The sequence below is a fragment of the Chlorocebus sabaeus genome, chromosome 4 (genome assembly GCF_047675955.1).
Source record: "Chlorocebus sabaeus isolate Y175 chromosome 4, mChlSab1.0.hap1, whole genome shotgun sequence".
Lineage (NCBI taxonomy): Eukaryota > Metazoa > Chordata > Mammalia > Primates > Cercopithecidae > Chlorocebus > Chlorocebus sabaeus.
The window spans coordinates 41,490,905-41,509,536 of NC_132907.1; positions in this window are offsets into that span (position 1 = coordinate 41,490,905).

Genomic DNA, 18,632 nt, shown 5'->3' on the forward strand with positions numbered 1-18,632 from the left:
CCCACCTGCCTCTGTAGACTCCACCTTTGGGGGCAGGGCATAGCTGAACAAAAGGCAGCAGAAACTTCTGTAGACTTAAACGTCCCTGTCTGACAGCTCTGAAGAGAGCAGTGGTTCTCCCAGCATGGAGTTTGAGCTCTAAGAATAGACAGACTGCCTCCTCAAGTGGGTCCCTGAACCCTGTGTAGTCTAACTGGGGGACACCTCCCAGTAGGGGCTGACTGACACCTCATACAGCTGGGTTACCCTCTGAGACAAAGCTTCCAGAGGAAGGATCAGGCAGCAATATTTGCTGTTCTGCAGTATCCACTGGTGATACCCAGGCAAACAGGGTCTGCAGTGGACCTCCAGCAAACTCCAACAGACCTGAGGGACCTGACTATTAGAAGGAAAACTAACAAACAGAAAGGAATAGCATCAACATCAACAAAAAGAACATCCACACCAAAACCCCATCTGTAGGTCACCATCATCAAAAACCAAAGGTAAATAAATCCAGACTATCATTGATGGACATTTGGGTTGGTTCCAAGTCCTTGCTATTGTGAGTAGTACTGCAATAAACATACATGTGCATGTGTCTTTATAGTAGCATGATTTATAATCCTTTGGGTATATACCCAGTAATGGGATCGCTGGGCCAAATGGTATTTCTAGTTCTAGATCCTTGAGGATTTCCCACACTGTCTTCCACAATAGTTGAACTACTTTACACTCCAACCAACAGTGTAAAAGCATTCCTATTTCTCCACATCCTTTCTAGCACCTGTTGTGTGCTGACTTTTTAATGATCGCCATTCTAACTGGTGTGAGATGATATCTCATTGTGGTTTTGATTTGCATTTCTCTGATGACCATTGATGATGAGCATTTTTTCATGTGACTGTTGGCTGCATAAATGTCTTCTTTTGAGAAGTGTCTGTTCATATCCTTTGCCCACTTTTTGATGGAGTTGTTTGTTTTTTTCTTGTAAACTTGTTTATATTCTTCATAGATTCTGGATATTAGCCCTTTGTCAGATGAGTAGATTTTCTCCCTTTCTGGGAGATGCAGTATCTTTTCAAAGAACCAGCTTTTTGTTTCATTTATCATTTATAATTTTTTTTTGTTTTGTTTCAATTTCATTTAGTTCTGCTCTGACCTTGGCTATTTCTTTTCTTCTGCTGGATTTGGGTTTGGTTTGTTCTTGTTTCTCAAATTCCTTGAAGTATAACCTTAGATTTTCTTTTCTTTTTTTTTTTTTTTTTTTGAGACAGAGTTTCACTCTTTTTGCCCAGGCTGGAGTGCAATGGCGCGATCTTGGCTCACCGCAACCTCCGCCTCCCGGGTTCAAGCGATTCTCCTGCCTCAGCCTCCCGAGTAGCTGGGATTGCAGGCATGTGCCACCACCCGGGCTAATTTTGTATTTTTAGTAGAGACGGGGTTTCTCCATGTTGGTCAGGCTGGTCTTGAACTTCCGACCTCAGGTGATCCACCTGCCTCAGCCTCCTAAAGTGCTGGGATTACAAGCGTGAGCCACCGTGCCCGGCCTAAACCTGAGATTTTCTATTTGTACTCTTTCAGACTTTTTGTTGTAGACATTTAAGACTATGAACTTTCCTTTTAGCACTGCCTTTGCTGTGTCCCAGAGGTTTTGATAGGCTGTGTCACTATTATCATTCAGCTCAAAAAATTTTTTAATTTCCATCTTGATTTCATTTTTGACCCAGTGATCATTCAGGAACAGGTTATTTAATTTCCATGTATTTGCATGGTTTTGAAGGTTCCTTTTGGAGTTAATTTCTAATTTTATTCCACTATGGTTGGAGAAAGTACTGAATATAATTTTAATTTTCTTAAATGTATTGAGGCTTGTTTTGTGGCCTATCACATGGTCTATCTTCAAGAATGTTTTATGCACTGATTAATAGAATGTATATTCTGTGGTTTTTGGGCAGAATGTTCTGTAAATATCTGTTAAGTCCATTTGGTCTAGGTATAGTTTAAATCCATTGTTTCTTTGTTGACTTTTTGTCTTGATGACCTGTCTAGTGCTGTCAGTAGAGTATTGAAATCCCCCACTATTATTGTGTTGCTGTCTATCTAATTTCTTAGGTCTAGTAGTAATTGTTTTATAAATTGGGGAGCTCTAGTGTTAGGTGAATAAATATTTAAGATTCTGATACTTTCCTGTTGGACAAGGCCTTTTATCATTATATAATGTCCCTCTTTGTCATTTTTAACTGCTGTTGCTTTAAAGTTTGTTTTGTCTGATGTAAGAATAGCTAATCCTGCTTGCTTCTGGTGTCCATTTGCATGGAATGTCTTTTTCAACCCCTTTACCTTAAGTTATGTGAGTGCTTATGTAATCTGGAAGGCAGCAAGTACTTGGTTGGTGAAATCTTATCCATTCTGCCATTTTATATCTTTTAAGTGGAGCATTTAGACCATTTACATTCAACATTAGCACTGAGATGTGAGGTACTATTCTATTCAATATGCTATTTGTTGCCCTAATACCTTGGTTGTTTAAAAAATTATTTATTGTGTTGTTCTTTTATAGGTCCTGTGAGATTTATGCTTTAAGGAGGTTCTGTTTTGATGTATTTCAAGGATTTTTTCAAGATTTAGAACTCCTTTTAACAGTTCTCATAATGCTGACTTGGTAGTGGCATATTCTCTCAGCATTTGTTTGTCTGAAAAGACTCTATCTTTCCTTCATTTATGAAACTTAGTTTCTATCTTGGTTTCACTGGACACAAAATTCTCAGCTGATACTTGTTTAAGAAAGCTGAAGATTGGGCCCCAGTTCCTTCTAGCTTGTGCAGTTTCAGCTAATAAGTCGGCTGTTAATCTGATAGGTTTAACTTTATAGGTTACCTTGTGCTGTTGTCTCACAACTCTTTTTTTTTCTTTTTTTTTTGGGATGGAGTCTTGCTCTGTTGCCCAGGCTGGTGTGTGGTGGTGTGATCTCAGCTCACTGCAACCTCCACCTCCCAGGTTCAAGCGATTCTCCTGCCTCAGCCTCCTGAGTAGCTGGGATTACAGGCATGCACCACCATGCCCAACTAATTTTTGCATTTTTAGTAGAGATGGGTTTCACCATGTTGGTCAGATTGGCCTCAAACTCCTGACCTCATAATTCGCCTGCCTTGGCCTCCCAAAGCTGGGATAACAGGCTTGAGCCACTGCGCCCAGCCTTGCCTCACAAGTCTTAATATTCTTTCCTTTGTCTTGACTTTAGATAACTTGATGACTAGTACCTAGGTGATGATCTTTTTGCAATGAATTTACCAAGTGTTCTTTGAGCTTTTTGTATTTGGAAGTCTAGATCTCTGGCAAGGCTGGAGAAGTTTTCCTTGATTTTTCCCCCAAATATATTTTCCAAACTTTTAGATTTCCCTTCTTCCTCAGGAACGTCAATTATTCTTAGGTTTGTTCATTTAACATAATCCCAAACTTCTTGGAAACTTTGTTCATTTTTAAAAAAATTATTTTTTCTTCGTCTTTGTTGGATTGGATTATTTCAAAAACCTTGTCTTCGAGCTCTGAAGTTCTTTCTTCTACTTGTTCTAATCTATTGCTGAGACTTTCCAGTGCATTTTGCATTTCTGTAAGTGTGTCCTTGATTTCCAGAAGCTGTGATTATATTTTTATTTATGTTATCTATTTCACTGAAGGTTTCTCCCCTCATATCTTGTATAATTTTTTTTTTATTTTCTTAAATTGGACTTCACCTTTCTCTGGTACGTCTTTGATTAGCTTAATAATTGACCTTCTGAATTCCTTTTCTGGCAAATCAGGGATTTCTTCTTGGTTTAGATCCTTTGTTAGTGAGCTAGTGTGATTTTTTGATGGTGTTAAAAAACCTTGCTTTGTCATATTACCAGAATTGTTTTTCTGGTTCCTTCCCATTTGTATAGGCTACGTTGGAAGGAAGATCTGGGGCTGAAGGCTGCTGTTCAGCTTCTTTTGTCCTATGGGGTGCTCCCTTGATGTAGTACTTTTCCCCTTTTCCTAGGGATATGGCTTCCCAAGAGCTAACCTGTAGTGACTGTTATTTCTCTTCTTGATCTAGCCACCCAGTGGGGCTACCAGGTTCCAAGCTGGTACTGGCAGCTGTCTGCACAGAGTCCTGTGATGTAATCCATCTTCTGGTCTCTCAACCATGGATAGCAGCACCTGCTTTGGTGGAGGTGACAGGATTGTGAAATGGACTCTGTGAGGGTCCTTCATTGTATTATTTTTGTTTATTGCACTAGTTTTGTGCTGGTTGGCCTCTTGCCAGAAGGTGGCACTTTCAGGAGAGCATCAACTGTGGTATAGGGAGAATCATGTGGTGGCCAGGGCCCTAGAACTCCCAAGAGAATATGACCTTTGTCTTCAGCTATCAGGGTGGATAGAGAATGACCATCAGGTTGGCGCATGGGTAAGCAGGTCTGAGCTCAGATTCTCCCTGGGCAGGGCTTGCTGCAGCTGCTGTGGGGGATGCATTCCCCAGGTCAATGGAGTTATGTTCCCAGAATTATAGCTGCCTCTACTCTGTCACACAGGTCACCAGGGAAGTGGAAGAATGCCAGCAGTTACAGGCCTCACCCAGGTCCCATGCAACCCAAAAGGCCAGTCTCACTCCCATCGTGCCCCCAACTCCCAACAGCACTGAGTTTGTTTCCAGACAGTGGGTGAACAGGTCTGAGAACTTGCCCCAGGCTACCAGTCTCTCAGCTGAGAAACAGCACAAGGCTTTCAAGTTTCACACCTCACTGCCTTCCCAAGTCTACACTTCAGATATACCCCCTCCCTCGACTTCTGTCCAAGAATCTGCATTTTCAGTTGGAATTGTTACAGAGTTTAGCTGAAGGTTTTCTTTTCCCTGTGGTCTTTTCCCAGTTCCTCTGGCAGTCCTCCCCAGTGACCCCTGTGAAACAAAGTCTGAGTTCTTTATTCTTTTAGTCTATCCAGTTTTTTACTTGTTGTTAGAATTGAGTGGCTATTTTTTTTTTTTTTAATAGAGATGGAGGTTTCACTATGTTGACCAGGCTGGTCTTGAACTCCTGGCCTCAAGCAATTCCTCTGCCTCAGCCTCCCAAAGTGCTGGGATTACAGGTATGAGCCACCTTGCCTGGCTGCTTTTAAGCTCCTTGCATGCAGAACTGAATATATTCATTGTCTTTTAAATATTACTTTTTTCTTCACCTAAATTAGAAATCCCTCAGAACACAGAATTGTTTCTCTCTGATTTATCAGCTTTTCTTCTTCTTCTTTCTTTCTTTTTTTTTTTTTTTTTTTTTTTTTGAGACAGAGTCTCGCTCTGTTGCCCAGGCTGGAGTGCAGTGGTGCAATCTCGGCTCACTGCAAGCTTATCAGCTTTTCTAAAGCACCTTGCATAGTATTGAGGTATAATTTACAGAAATTAATAATCTCCCTTTTTAAGCGTATAGTTCAATGACTTTGCCAAATGCATATAGCTGCATATCTCCATCACAATCAAGATCTAGAACATTGCCTTCACCTCAGAAGATTTCTTGTGCCTCTTTACAGTCAATCTCTTCTTCCTACTCCTAGTTTTTGGCAACCACTGGTCTGATTTCTGTCCCTATAGCTTTGCCTTTTCTAGAATTTCATATAAGTGGAATTAAACAAATGTACCTCTTGTTTCTGTCTTTTTTCACTTAGTATAATGCCTGTGAGATTCCATCTATTTGTATGTACCAGTGATTTGTTTCCCTTGTGTGAATGTACCACAGTTTGTTTATCCATTAACCAATTGGTGTATATTTGGGCATTTTCAGTTTCAGCCTATTATAAATAGGCTTATATATAATTCATGAACAGGTCTTTGCTATAAATATTCACATTTACATCTTTGTATGGATATGTCTTCATTTCTCTTGGATAAATACCTTGGTTTAGGATTGCTGGGTCATATGGTAAGTGTATGTGTAACGTTATATGAAACAGCTTGTAGCCGGGCGCGGTGGCTCACGCCTGTAATCCCAGCACTTTGGGAGGCCGAGGCGGGCGGATCACGAGGTCAGGAGATCGAGATCACAGTGAAACCCCGTCTCTACTAAAAATACAAAAAATTAGCCGGGCGCGGTGGTGGGCGCCTGTAGTCCCAGCTACTCGGGAGGCTGAGCCAGGAGAATGGCGTGAACCCGGGAGGTAGAGCTTGCAGTGAGCCGAGATCGCGCCACTGCACTCCAGCCTGGGCGACAGAACTAGACTCCGTCTCAAAAAAAAAAAAAAAAAAGAAAAGAAAAGAAAAGAAAAGAAAAGAAAAGAAACAGCTTGTTTTTCCAAAGTAGCTCTACCATTTTTACATTCCAACCAACAAACTACAAAATTTCAAGTTGCTCTGCATTCTCACCAAATCTTCATATGATTAGTCTTTTAAATTTAATTTTAGCTATGTTATATGTGTGGTAGTATCCCATAATGGTTTAAATGTGCATTTCTCTCTGGCAAATTATGTATCAAGTATCTATTATGTATTAGGTATCTCTCAGTGTGCTGATTTGCCGTGGGTATGTCCTCTTTGGTGAAGTGTCTGTTAAAATCTTTTACCTATTTTTTTAAACATTAGGTTTTTCCTATTAGTGAATCAAAAGATATATAAATATACATATTCCAGAAATCCTTTATCAACTGTGTTTTGCAAATATTTTTTCCCAATCTGCGACTTATCTTTTCATTTTCTTAACAGTGTCTTTTAAAGAGCAGAAATGTTATATCTTGATGAAGTCCAGTTTATCAAGATTTTCTTTCCAGGACCATACTTTTTGTGACATTTCTAAGAAATCTTTGTCTAACCCAAGGTCACAAGAATTTTTCTCCTGTATTTGCTAATGGAAAGTTTTATTTTTCTTATGGAAAGTCTTATAGGGTTGGCTCTAACATTTAGGTCTGTAATCCATGTCTAGTTAATTTTTGCATATGATTAAGGAAACCTATACTGTTTGATGTGTACCTATGTGTCCCAGAATACAACCATCAAACATCTAACTCAGAAACAAAAAGACATACTTTCTAGAATGGAGACCAGAGCCCTGTAGGAAAGCTTGAAATTATTTTTTGGAGAACCCACATAGGAACATGTCTTCTATCATTTGGGAAGGGGGTGGGTGAGAATTAGCATAGCTTTGTTATTTAAAGGTTTGCATTTCAATAAATTTTGAAATTATTCAGATCACAAATGCTATAGGAGAGAAAAATACTCATGTGATCAACTAGATTAAGAACTCTTCTCTGGATATTCTTGATTAACTGACTAGATGTTGAGAAAACTAAAACCTGTTTCATTATCTGTGAAATGGGTGTAATCATACTTGATATGAAGCTACTTTACAGGTTTGTGTAGACCAGTTGAGAAATCTTGTAGAGGGGCCATAAGGATCCCAAATTTAATTGTGATTGTTGCTAATTATACTAATTCTTAATTTAAAAGGCCTGCAGATGACATCAGTAATAAAAGGTCCATTGATTTGCATGTGTTGTGAGCATATTAATCATAATTATTGCTTTGGCAGCCACAATGTCTAACTCCAGAGGCGTTTATTCCATTAGTGATTCATTACTTTCAAAGTACTATTCTGGTAATGATGAGTCTGTGTTACAGACCAAGGCCTTATATGATGAAATGTCATTGTTTTGTGGGATTTATGACTTCTCTCCCATGGAAGGCAACCTCAACATGACATGCCCTCAACAAATGACATAGTGGGTTAAAATGAGGATGGGAGAAAATGATTTCAGTTCAAATGCTAGATTTTTTTCATCCTGGGAGCAGGTGCCTTCCCATAAATATTTTCCTGAAATGGAAGTTGCCATGGGAAATGGGTTGGTGGTTTAGATATCAGATTAAGGGACTGGCAGCCAGGGGTCTGGATCTATCTTTGTGTCCAAAAACCCAAGGCAGTGGCAATAAATACATAATTCCAAAGGGGTGATGTGGCCTTGAACCTAAACCCAACAAAAAGATAAAGAGAACTGCCCTCCAATGACTATTGTTAAACACTTAGCATTTTGTATTTGTGACATGCTTTCAACCTTTACTTACTCTTCACTGCAGCCCTGTGAATTAGGGCAGGACTCACAGTTGGCTCACAGGGAGAAAACAGCCTCCAGGAGGTGGTAGTCAGGGTTTCCCTCTCTGCTGGGCCTTTGGTCTCCACTAATATTTTGAATTATGAAGTATGAGTTTTTGGCATTCAGAGGAGCCAGTTCTTTTTGTTTTTTTTTTTTTTGAGATGGAGACGGAGTCTTGCTCTGTTGTCCAGGCTAGAGTACAGTGGCATGATCTCAGCTCACTACAGCCCCTGCCTGCTGGGTTCAAGCAATTATCTTGCCTCAGCCTCCCCAAATAGCTGGGATTACAGGCGCATGCCACCATGCCCGGCTAATTTTGTGTGTGTGTGTGTGTGTGTGTGTGTGTGTGTGTGTGTGTGTTTAGTAGAGATGGGGTTTCACCATGCTGGCCAGGCTGGTCTCAAACTCCTGACCTCGTGATCCACCAGCCTCAGCCTCCCAAGGTGCTGTAATCACAGGTGTGAACCATTGTGCCCAGTAGGACCCAGTTCTTTTGGTGAAGTTTTTTCCCCTCTGAACTTTTTAGTATAAAAAAATATTTAAAATATTCAACAGTAGAAGAAAAGTTATAGTAAACTCCTATGTATTCATCTTCAACAATTACAAAGACATGGCCAATCTAATTTTATCTAGGTCACCCACCTTGCCTCACCCTGGTGAATTATTTTAAAGCAAACCCCAGACCACATATTTTTTTTTAATCTGTAAGTTTTGATCACTAAAATGTAAAGATTTTCTTTTAAAACAATTATCACACATAAAAAATTGCCAGTAATTTTTTTATATCCAGTCAATTACTCTAAACATCTCATAAATATTTTTTCTTCAGTTTCTTTATTAGAATCAAGATTCAAGTTAAGTTCCACACATTACAATTGGTTAATGTCTCTCAAGCCTCCTTTAATCTAGGGGTTCCCTTTTGTGATTTGTTTTTTCCTCCTCACAATTTATTTGTCTAAAAAATCAAATTTTTTTTTTCTTGTGAGATTTTGTTCTGCATATTGCTGATTGCATACCCATAGTATTTTTGGCTTTTCTTTTTTATTTTTGCATACCCATAATATTTTTAATAATGTCATTTGTCCCTTGTGTTCTCTACAAATTGGTGGTTGAATCTAGAGACTTGATCAAATTAGGTTTGATTTTTTTCCCCCTAAGAGTGCATCATGGTGTTGGGTGCTTCCATCACATGGCCCTGGGCTTTTCATTAGCAGCCATCAGTGACTGTTGTCTGGACCCACTAATTAATTACAAGTTGCAAAATGGCAATGTTCTTTTTTTTTTATTTTTTTTGAGACAGAGTCTCATTCTTATGGCCCAGGCTGGAGTGCAATGACATGATCTCGACTTACTGCAACCTCTGCCTTCTGGGTTCAAGCAATTCTCCTGCCTCAGCTGCCCAAGTAGCTGGGATTACAGGCACCTGCCACCACGCCTGGCTAATTTTTGTATTTTTTAGTAGAGACGGGGTTTCGCCAAGTTGCCCAGGCTGGTCTCAAACTCCTGACCTCATGATCCACCTGCCTCGGCCTCCCAAAGTGCTGGGATTACAGGCATGTGCCACTGCGCGGCCAAAATGGCAATATTCTATCACATATTAGCTGGAACACTTCTATAAAGATAAAGTTCCCCTCGTCTACTTTTTCATTACCCAGTCATACAGTTTATATAAGTCAGAATAAATGCTTGATTTTTTTCCCTCATATTTTATCAAAATATTGAGTTAGTTCTTTAGTATACTCCAAAGTTATCCAATTAGGTTTTAAAAGTTTTTAAATAACAATATAGGGCGGCATGGTCACTCACACCTATAATCCTAGCACTTTGGGAGACCCAGGTGGGTGGATCACAAGGTCAAACGTTCGAGACCAATCTGGCTAACACAGTGAAACCTTGTCTCTACTAAAAATACAAAAAATTAGCCAGGCGTGGTGGTGGGCACCTGTAATCCCAGCTACTCGGTGAGGCTGAGGCAGGAGAATCACTTGAACCTGGGAGGTGGAGCTTGCAGTGAGCCAAGATTGTGCCACTGCACTCCAGCCTGGGTGACAGAGTGAGACTCCATCTCAAAAACAAAAACAAAAAAACAGAAACAAAACAAAAAAATAATTCTCTGGATTTAAACATGTCTATTTGTTTCACTTCATTGGAATTATTATGGTTGATGCCCAAATTTTCCCATATTTGGCTAGTGACAGCCCCTTCCAGTTGGCTTCTGAGTCTTCTTGACGTAATTTCTGTATTAGTTTCCTAGGACTGCTGTAACAAATTCCACAAACTGGGTGGCTTACCACAGAATGTATAGCCTCACAGCTCTGGAGGCTGGAAGTCTGAAATCAAGACGTTGGTAAGCTGGTTATTTTGGGAGGCTCTGACAGATCATCTGTTCCATGCCTCTCTCCTAGCATCTGGCCATTGCCACAATCCTTGATGTTCCTTGCCTTGTGGATATTACTCCAGTCTGTATCTCCATTATCACATGGCATTCTCTCCCTCTCTGTGTCTGTGTCCATATTTCCCTCTTCTTATACAGATACCAGTCACTGGATTTGGGCCCACCCTAGTCCAATATCACCTAATTTTAACATGATTACATCTTTAAAGACTCTATTTTCAAATGAGGTCACATTCACATGTACAAGGGGTTAGACTTTGAACACATATTTTGGGGGAACACAATTCAACCCACAGCAGCCCCAGTAATCTTTGATGGGTTTATTGCTTTCTGTTAAGACAAAATGTTACAGACTCATTTTTTATATTTCTTGTTGCAGACCCAGAATTGACCCTTTTAGGTTGGAAATGATATTTAGGGACCATAATCTGAGCACTGGGAGTGCTCATTGTTACTGGATTAGTCATCACTTCCAGACCTTTGCAAAGGACAGAAGTTAGAAATGATTTTATTTCTTACAGAAAAAATACATTATAAATGTATAACTCACACTTCAAATTCAAATAGAAGACTTTAAGACTTAACCCCATCAAGCTATCACCTATTTACCTTTTCTCACATTAGCAAGTCCTGGTTCTCAATGATAAATATAATTATTCTTTTTCTACTGGGCACAGTGGTATGTGCCTGTACTCTTAACTACTCAGGAGGCTGAGGCAGGAGGATTGCTGGAGACCAGGAGTTCCAGGCTACCCTGGGCAATGTAGCAAGACCCCATCTCTCTAAAAAAATTATGTACAATTATTCTTTTATTTTATTTCATAACATATACAGTACTGTCTAAAAATAACAAAACTAATGCTACTACAAACAATATGTTTACTAAATATAGTTTAATAGTTTAAAAATTATCTTTGTAATTCTTTTTTTCCTCAGCACACATTCCAGTCAGGATATACACTAAAATTATTTCATAATGAAATAGTTTTTCTGTTTAGCTATGCTATGCTACCAGTTTTGTGGACAGTTAGGATCATTTGTTCTCATTTATTTTCAGTTTTTAGGGATTGTCTTTTGTTAATAGACTTTCGATTTTAGAATACTTTTAGGTTTACAGCAAAATTAATAGGAAGGTACAGAGATTTATAACATATCCCATCCCTACATATGCATAGCTTCTCTCATTATCCATATCTTCCACCAGACTGGTACATTTGTTACAGTTGATGAACATACATTTACACATCATGATCACCCTGTAATAATTTTTTGGCCAGGTGCGGCGGCTCACACCTGTAATCCCAGAACGTTGGGAGGCTGAGGCAGGCAGAGCACGAGGTCAAGAGTTCAAGAACAGCCTGGCCAACATAGAAACCCTGTCTCTACTAAAAATACAAAAATTAGCTGGGCATGGTGGTGCCCTCCTGTAATTCCAGCTACTCAGGAGGCTGAGGCAGGAGAATTGCTTGAACCAGGACCCAGGAGGCAGAGGTTGCAGTGAGCTGAGATCTTGCCACTGCACTCCAGCCTGGGCTACAGAGCAAGACTCTGTCTCAAAAAAAAAAAAAAAAAAAAAAAAAAAAAAAAAAAAAAATTAAAATAAATAAATAAATAAGTTTACATTAAGGTTTACTCAGTATTAAACACTGCATGGGTGTGGACAAATGTACAATGACATGTATCCAGAGGGTTGTCTTTTTAAATTAAATTTTGCTTTTATAAATATGTAAAATATTTTTAAGAGTTTAGAGTTCCACAGTCGAATCTACAATGTGAGGTATAATCATGGAAATCTAGCTTTTATGCCTGTATTCTCCACCTTGTCCCCTCCTTCTCTTAGAGATGATTATTAAAATGTCTTACGCTTCCGTTTTTGCAAAGTGTTCAGAACTTATTTATTGCTCTAATAGTTTTTTACTGCATTCATTACAATTTCCTATGTACAATATAACACTGTCTGTGAATAGAGATAGAGGTAGTTTTACTTCTTTCTTTCTAATTTGGATGCCTTTTCTTTCTTTCTTTCTTTCTTTCTTTCTTTCTTTCTTTCTTTCTTTCTCTCTCTCTGTCTCTCTTTCTTTCTTTTTTCTTTTCTTTTCTTTCCTTCCTTCCTTCCTTCCTTCCTTCCTTCCTTCCTTCCTTCCTTCCTTCCTTCCTTCCTTCCTTCCTTCCTTTTTGTCTAATTGCTTGATTTGAATCTCCAATATAATCTTGAGAAGAAGTTGCAAGAGTAGATATCCTTGTGGTGTTCCTGATCTTAGGAAGAAATATTTCAGTTTTTCACTATTAAGTATGATGCTATCTGTAAGTTTTTCATGAATCTCTTTATCATAATGAGTAAATTCTCTTTTATTTCTATTTTGTTGAGTGTTTTTATCTCAAAAGAGTGTTGGATTTTGTAAAATGCTTTTCTGTGTCTATTCAAATGATTATGTGGCTTTTGTTGTTTATTCTATTGATATAGTGCACTACATTAATTGATTTTCAGATATTAAACCAACCTTACCTTACTGGGATAAATCCCAATTGGTCATGGTGTATAATTCTTTTTATATTTTGAGGGGTTTAATTTACAGGTATTTGTTAGGGATTTTTGTATTTATATTCACAAGAGATATTGGTCTATAGTGTTCTTTTCTTGGAATGCCTTTGGTTTTTTGATCAAGGCAATACTAGCCTCATAGAATGAGTTGGGATATATTTCCCCTTTTTTGTTTTTTTGGAGGAGCCTTTTCATTTTATACATACAAAATATGTGTTCATATTTTTTTGTTCTCATTCCTTTTTATAGCTTTATAGTACTCCACTGAGTATATGTACCAATGTTTATTCAACCAGTTCTTTATTTGAATTGTTTCCAGTCTTTTGCTATTAAAACACAGACTGCACTGACATACTCTAATAATATGTGTTTTTATTATTTTTCCATGTGTTTCTGAGGTACAGATTTTTAGAAGTAAGATTGATAATTCAATCTTACTTCCACAAGAGTAAACACTTGTGGAACTGTGCTAGATATTGCCAAATTCCCTTCTGTAGGGATTGAACGATTTTGCATTTTGTTAAAAAGAGTCACAGCTTTACCAACAAAGTATCTTGCCTGTTTTTTTTTTTTTTTTTTTTTTTTTTTTTGCCATTTTAGTAACCGTATTTATTGAGAAATGGTGACCCCATATAGTTTTAATTTGTATTTACTTCATTATGAGTGAGTTTAAGCATATTTTCATATGGTTAAGGGCCAGATTTTTCTTTATGAGCTATCTGTTCATACCTCTGGCCCATTTATCTACAATATAGTTGAAATTTTTCTTCTGTTTTTAGAGACTTCTGCATATTAAGGGTATTAAAAACCTTTGTCTGTAGTTTAAATTGCAAGTATATTTTCCTTGTTTAACATTTAAAAAATAATTCTGATGGTATTTTCTCCTACTGTGCAAAAGGATTAATTCTTAAGTTTTGCAACATATCCTTTACGTTTCATTTCTGAACTAAGCACAGGCATAAGATTCACTTAGAAAGAACCCTGATTCAGAGCAGCCCAAACCCAAAGAAATCAGTGGCTGAACACCCAGACCTCAAACTAACGACTCATCTCAGAGCCACTGACGCCCATCTTTCTTTCTGATCATTATTAACACAATTGTTCCCAGGTAAACCACAGATTTCCAACTAATATTTCTTTCTCTTACCTAAAATCTATTTTCCTCACAGGGCTCTTGTTGACGTGGGTGGATGAAAGTGATAATGTCAGAGAGTGGACAAGGAGGAGGATCCTGAAAGAGGGAAAGCTTCGGATAGAGCTGGGGGCCCCCAAACAGTGCAAAATGTGGCTGACAAACATATTTCCCTTTAAAGCCACTGCCATGAGAACAGAGAGATGTTTTCTTAAACTCATATCCTTCTTCTTAGAAGCTACTTGTGGCTTTCATCGGGGCTTCTTTTGCAGAATGAAACAAACATATCAGGTCTTGAAAGTGTCTGAGAGAGAATTTCACAGTGTCATGGATAATGCTGTATTTCTTTTATTTTTATAAAGGCAGTAGGCATGCTGACTATTATGTAAAGGTAATAGCATAGTAGTCCACATTTCTGTCTCTTCACATGTCCTGTTTGCTTGGCAGGTGAAGTCAGTCAAATGAACTGTACTCATTTCACATATTTGGGTTAATATACTTAATTTTACTTGTTTTTTAATTAAATCATGGAGTATTTAAAAATATTTTTTTTAAAAAAATTCAAAAAGTAACATAACAGTAACCATGTATGTAACCTCCCCCAATTTCTTAACTCAAATTTCTACATGAGGCATATGTTTTAAAATTAAACTTCAAATATTGGCTCTGAACAACTCTCTGCATTACAGTAAGTTATGTAAGTTTATATAAAATGTGTCTACATATATATGTATAAATATACAGTGTTTTTCCATATAGGTTTGAACAAAGTTGGTAGGGTGCTTTAGGCTGTTAGTTCTACTTTGCTCCTGATAATTGGCTTCTGTCCTATATCTCTGCAGATCTTGTCATTTTCCCTTCATTTCATGACCTGCGAGAGAGGACGCATTGGGCCTAATTTCTTTATTTATTTAAACCAAACAGGCAGTTGGTTTAGTAACAATGTCAGACAGTACTCAACACGGAAGACAAAGAAAGGGTCCTGTATCTGGTTATAATTTAGAAGTGGTGCCATTAACTTTAACATACTCCTTTGCTACTGAGTTGTGTTGAACTTCCAGGAATCAGCTTTATCTCTACATAGGAATTTAGATGGCTAGTATTCAAAATGTGCAAGCAGGTTATGATTCTGACAAATTAGTTCACAATTATTTGGCTGTAGGCTCTGCCCATATTGCATGCAGAGCAGCCCTTACCAGGACACTAGAAGAGTTTTATAGCTTAAACTGATTTAATTTAAAACAAATGGATTCACGTGATTATCTCAACCACAAATACGTAACACAAGGTGTCATATATTGAAAAGGCAAGAGGAAATTTAGTTATGTAATTTTCAGACCATTTGAAAGAAAGGAACTTTGGGAAGAAAGAGAGGAAGAAGGGGATTGGTGACGCCAGTTTGATTATTTTCAAATACCACAGCTGGACTCGGATTTGTACAATAAGGGTATGTTGAGTTGTAAAGGACATTAGCAGAAATCTAAGTTCTGAAATACCACATGGAGGAATAAATGAAATGGCTTCAGACACCCGGGAAACTTCAAAATTCATTCACTCTTAATGTACCTTATTTTCTATAGGAAAATTTCCTGATTTGCAAACTCTATCAGAGAAACATCTAGATAGGAAAAACAGTGTTTTGATCACTTTACTCATTTATTTGGTTTCTGATACGGTTTGGCTGTGTCCCCACTCAAATCTCATCTTGAATTGTAGCTCCCATAATTCCCATTTGTTGTGGGAGGGACCCAGTGGGAGATAATTGAATCATGGGGACAGTTTCCCCCATACTGTTCTCATGGTAGTGAATAAGTCTCACAAGACCTGATGTTTTATATAGGGTTTCCCCTTCCACTTGGCTCTCATTCTCTCTTGCCTGCTGCCATGTAAGATGTGCCTTTTGCCTTCTACCATGATTGCGAGGTCTCCCTAGCCACGCGGAACTGTGAATCCATTAAACCTCTTTTTCTTTATAAATTACCCAGTCTCAAGTATGTCTTTATCAGCAGCATGAAAACAGACTAATAAAGTTTATATTACTGGCTACTCATGCACTCTATTGCTATTCCAACGTCTGTGCATTCCATATAGACTAAACCTGTGGTAGTAATAAAAACAGCTAACACTAACTGAACTCTTACTATGTCCTGAACATTGTTCTAAGCACTATTTCCTCACTTAATTCCTATGACAAGCCTGTGAGACTGACACGATTATGATCTTGCTCTTGCAGATAAGGAAGGAATAGAGAAATTAAGTAATTTGCCTAAGATAAATATCTAGAAAGTTGTTTTTAGCCATTATACAATACTGCCCTTGCAAGCATACCAAACATCTTGTGACAAATGCCTTGTCATGAGGACTTCCAAAGACCAGCTGATTTTGAATAAATATGTAGGACTAAATATTTTAGAACTATAAAAATAAATGAGAGTCTCAATAAGTGTGATGACAGGTTTTTAAAGCATTCATTTAGATGTGTAAATTTTAATACATGTGTTTGAAAACCAACCACATTTCTGAATAGTCACACCTTGTATAATAGATTTATTAAATTAAAATGTACAAAAGTGCCCACAATTGACATTTTCACCTGTAAAAATTGCAATTTCATATGGTTCTATGTAATACTTTTGCCACTATTGAAAAGATGAAGTATCATCTTTTCTTCTCAGAGATCTGAGCTGTTTGTCAATCCATCTGACAATCATCCTATTGGTTAACTGTGCCAAAAGCTATATCAGTCCTGGGATCATAAGCCATGCCTCTTAAAAGCTTTATGTCTTGGGAAAAGTTACTTCTCTCAGCATCAATTTTATCTATAAGGTAAAAATTTTAATGCTTGCCTCATAGAATTATTATGAAGATCAATTGCATAGTGTAAGTTAAAAGTTCAATCATATATGCCAAGTACTTAACATTGTTCTAAGCACTATTTTTATTATTGTTGCTTATTTTACTTCTTTGTTAACTAGCATATCACTAGACCATCATTACAGAGATGTTGGCTTTATTCCCCCTAAAAGCAATTGGCCGTGTGGTTGGGGAATAGGTGCTGGTATTGCCTTGGTAGGTGATATATGACCTTAAAAAGCCTGTGACTTTTTGTCAGGCTATAGTGTGGTAGTGAATTTTCCCAGAAGTCTATGATATCTGCTTGTCATCTTGCAAGTGTGTGTGTGAGCTTTAAGAGCAAGCTTGTCAGCATACAAAAATTCCCAGATGGCTTTTCAAGGACTTTTGATGTCTGCAATCTTTGATTTGAATGTTCCCCAGAGATCTGAGAGCAGATTTCTTGTATCCTTAAACATGGCTGTGCAAAATTGAGCAAATAATTGGCCTAGTTTAGACCATTTGGTTAAATGACAGCTAGATTCATGGCAGCAAGAGCAGCCTCACATCTGATATCATTGACTGAGCCATGATCCACTGGCCTTGGGAGCTCTACAAACTTCTCAGGAGAGCCTTGAAAGAGGCTAACCAGGTTTGACCTGTGGTCAGCTGGAATAAAAATTTTAATTGAACAATCTTGCCTGTGAAATGCGCACCAGATTTTGTCCTGCTGCAGTCAACTGCCTTGATTCTTGAGTAGTTTTATTAGCTTCACCCATAGCTGTAACGGATTTGAGATGACAGTTTAGGAGCTGCAAATATTGAGGTCCTGGAACACAAACACACAGTAAAGTCAGTCACAGTAAAACAAGACTTAGGGCAACATGACTCCCTCAGCTGGCTTCCTGCAGAGAATGCAGGCCAAAAGGAAAATTATCCTTACCTCTGCATGGTGGGCCCTTAGCCATAGGAGGGAGAGAAGGGTCTGAGTCTTAAGACCTGGAGTGCAACAAAAAGTAGAGTTTGGCTATCAGAGACTACTGTTGTGAGAATGGCAGGCACTACAAAACATGAGTGTAGCCTCAATTCAGGGCATGAAATTGCTTTTGTTTGCTAATCTTGTCTCGATATTCAAAGAATACTATGCAAGAGGTACATTGCTTATGTTGTATAAAGGGTTAACTGGAGATTCACTTTGGGGGAAAATGTGTTTTAGTTGTTATGAAGCCTCTTCCGGCTTCTTTACTGCTGTGTTCTGATATAACCTTAGTGCCATCCAAGGCAATAAATAGCAAAGGAGTTGGGGTAAGTCCAGTGATTTTTCCACAGCATCTTTCATTGTAAGTATGCCGGATTTTAAAAAATGAGACTCCATAAACCACATCATCACAGAATCCTGTTGCCATCTCTGGGGGGTTTTGGAGTTCCAAATGCTTGCCTTCTTGGACGGTGCATTGATGTGGCCCTGGGGACTGGTTAGAGTGACTAAAACCAATCCTGGCACTGGATCACCTTGTGGCTGAGGTGAAATGGGGATCTTGTTTTCAAGAGGTTGGAAGAGAAGAATTCAGAGGAAAGGACCCAAGAGGAGACCACTCACTCTTTGGAGCTTAGGAGAGATTGACCCTTGACCTTCTCAATCTTCAGAACTTAGAAGCTCCTTG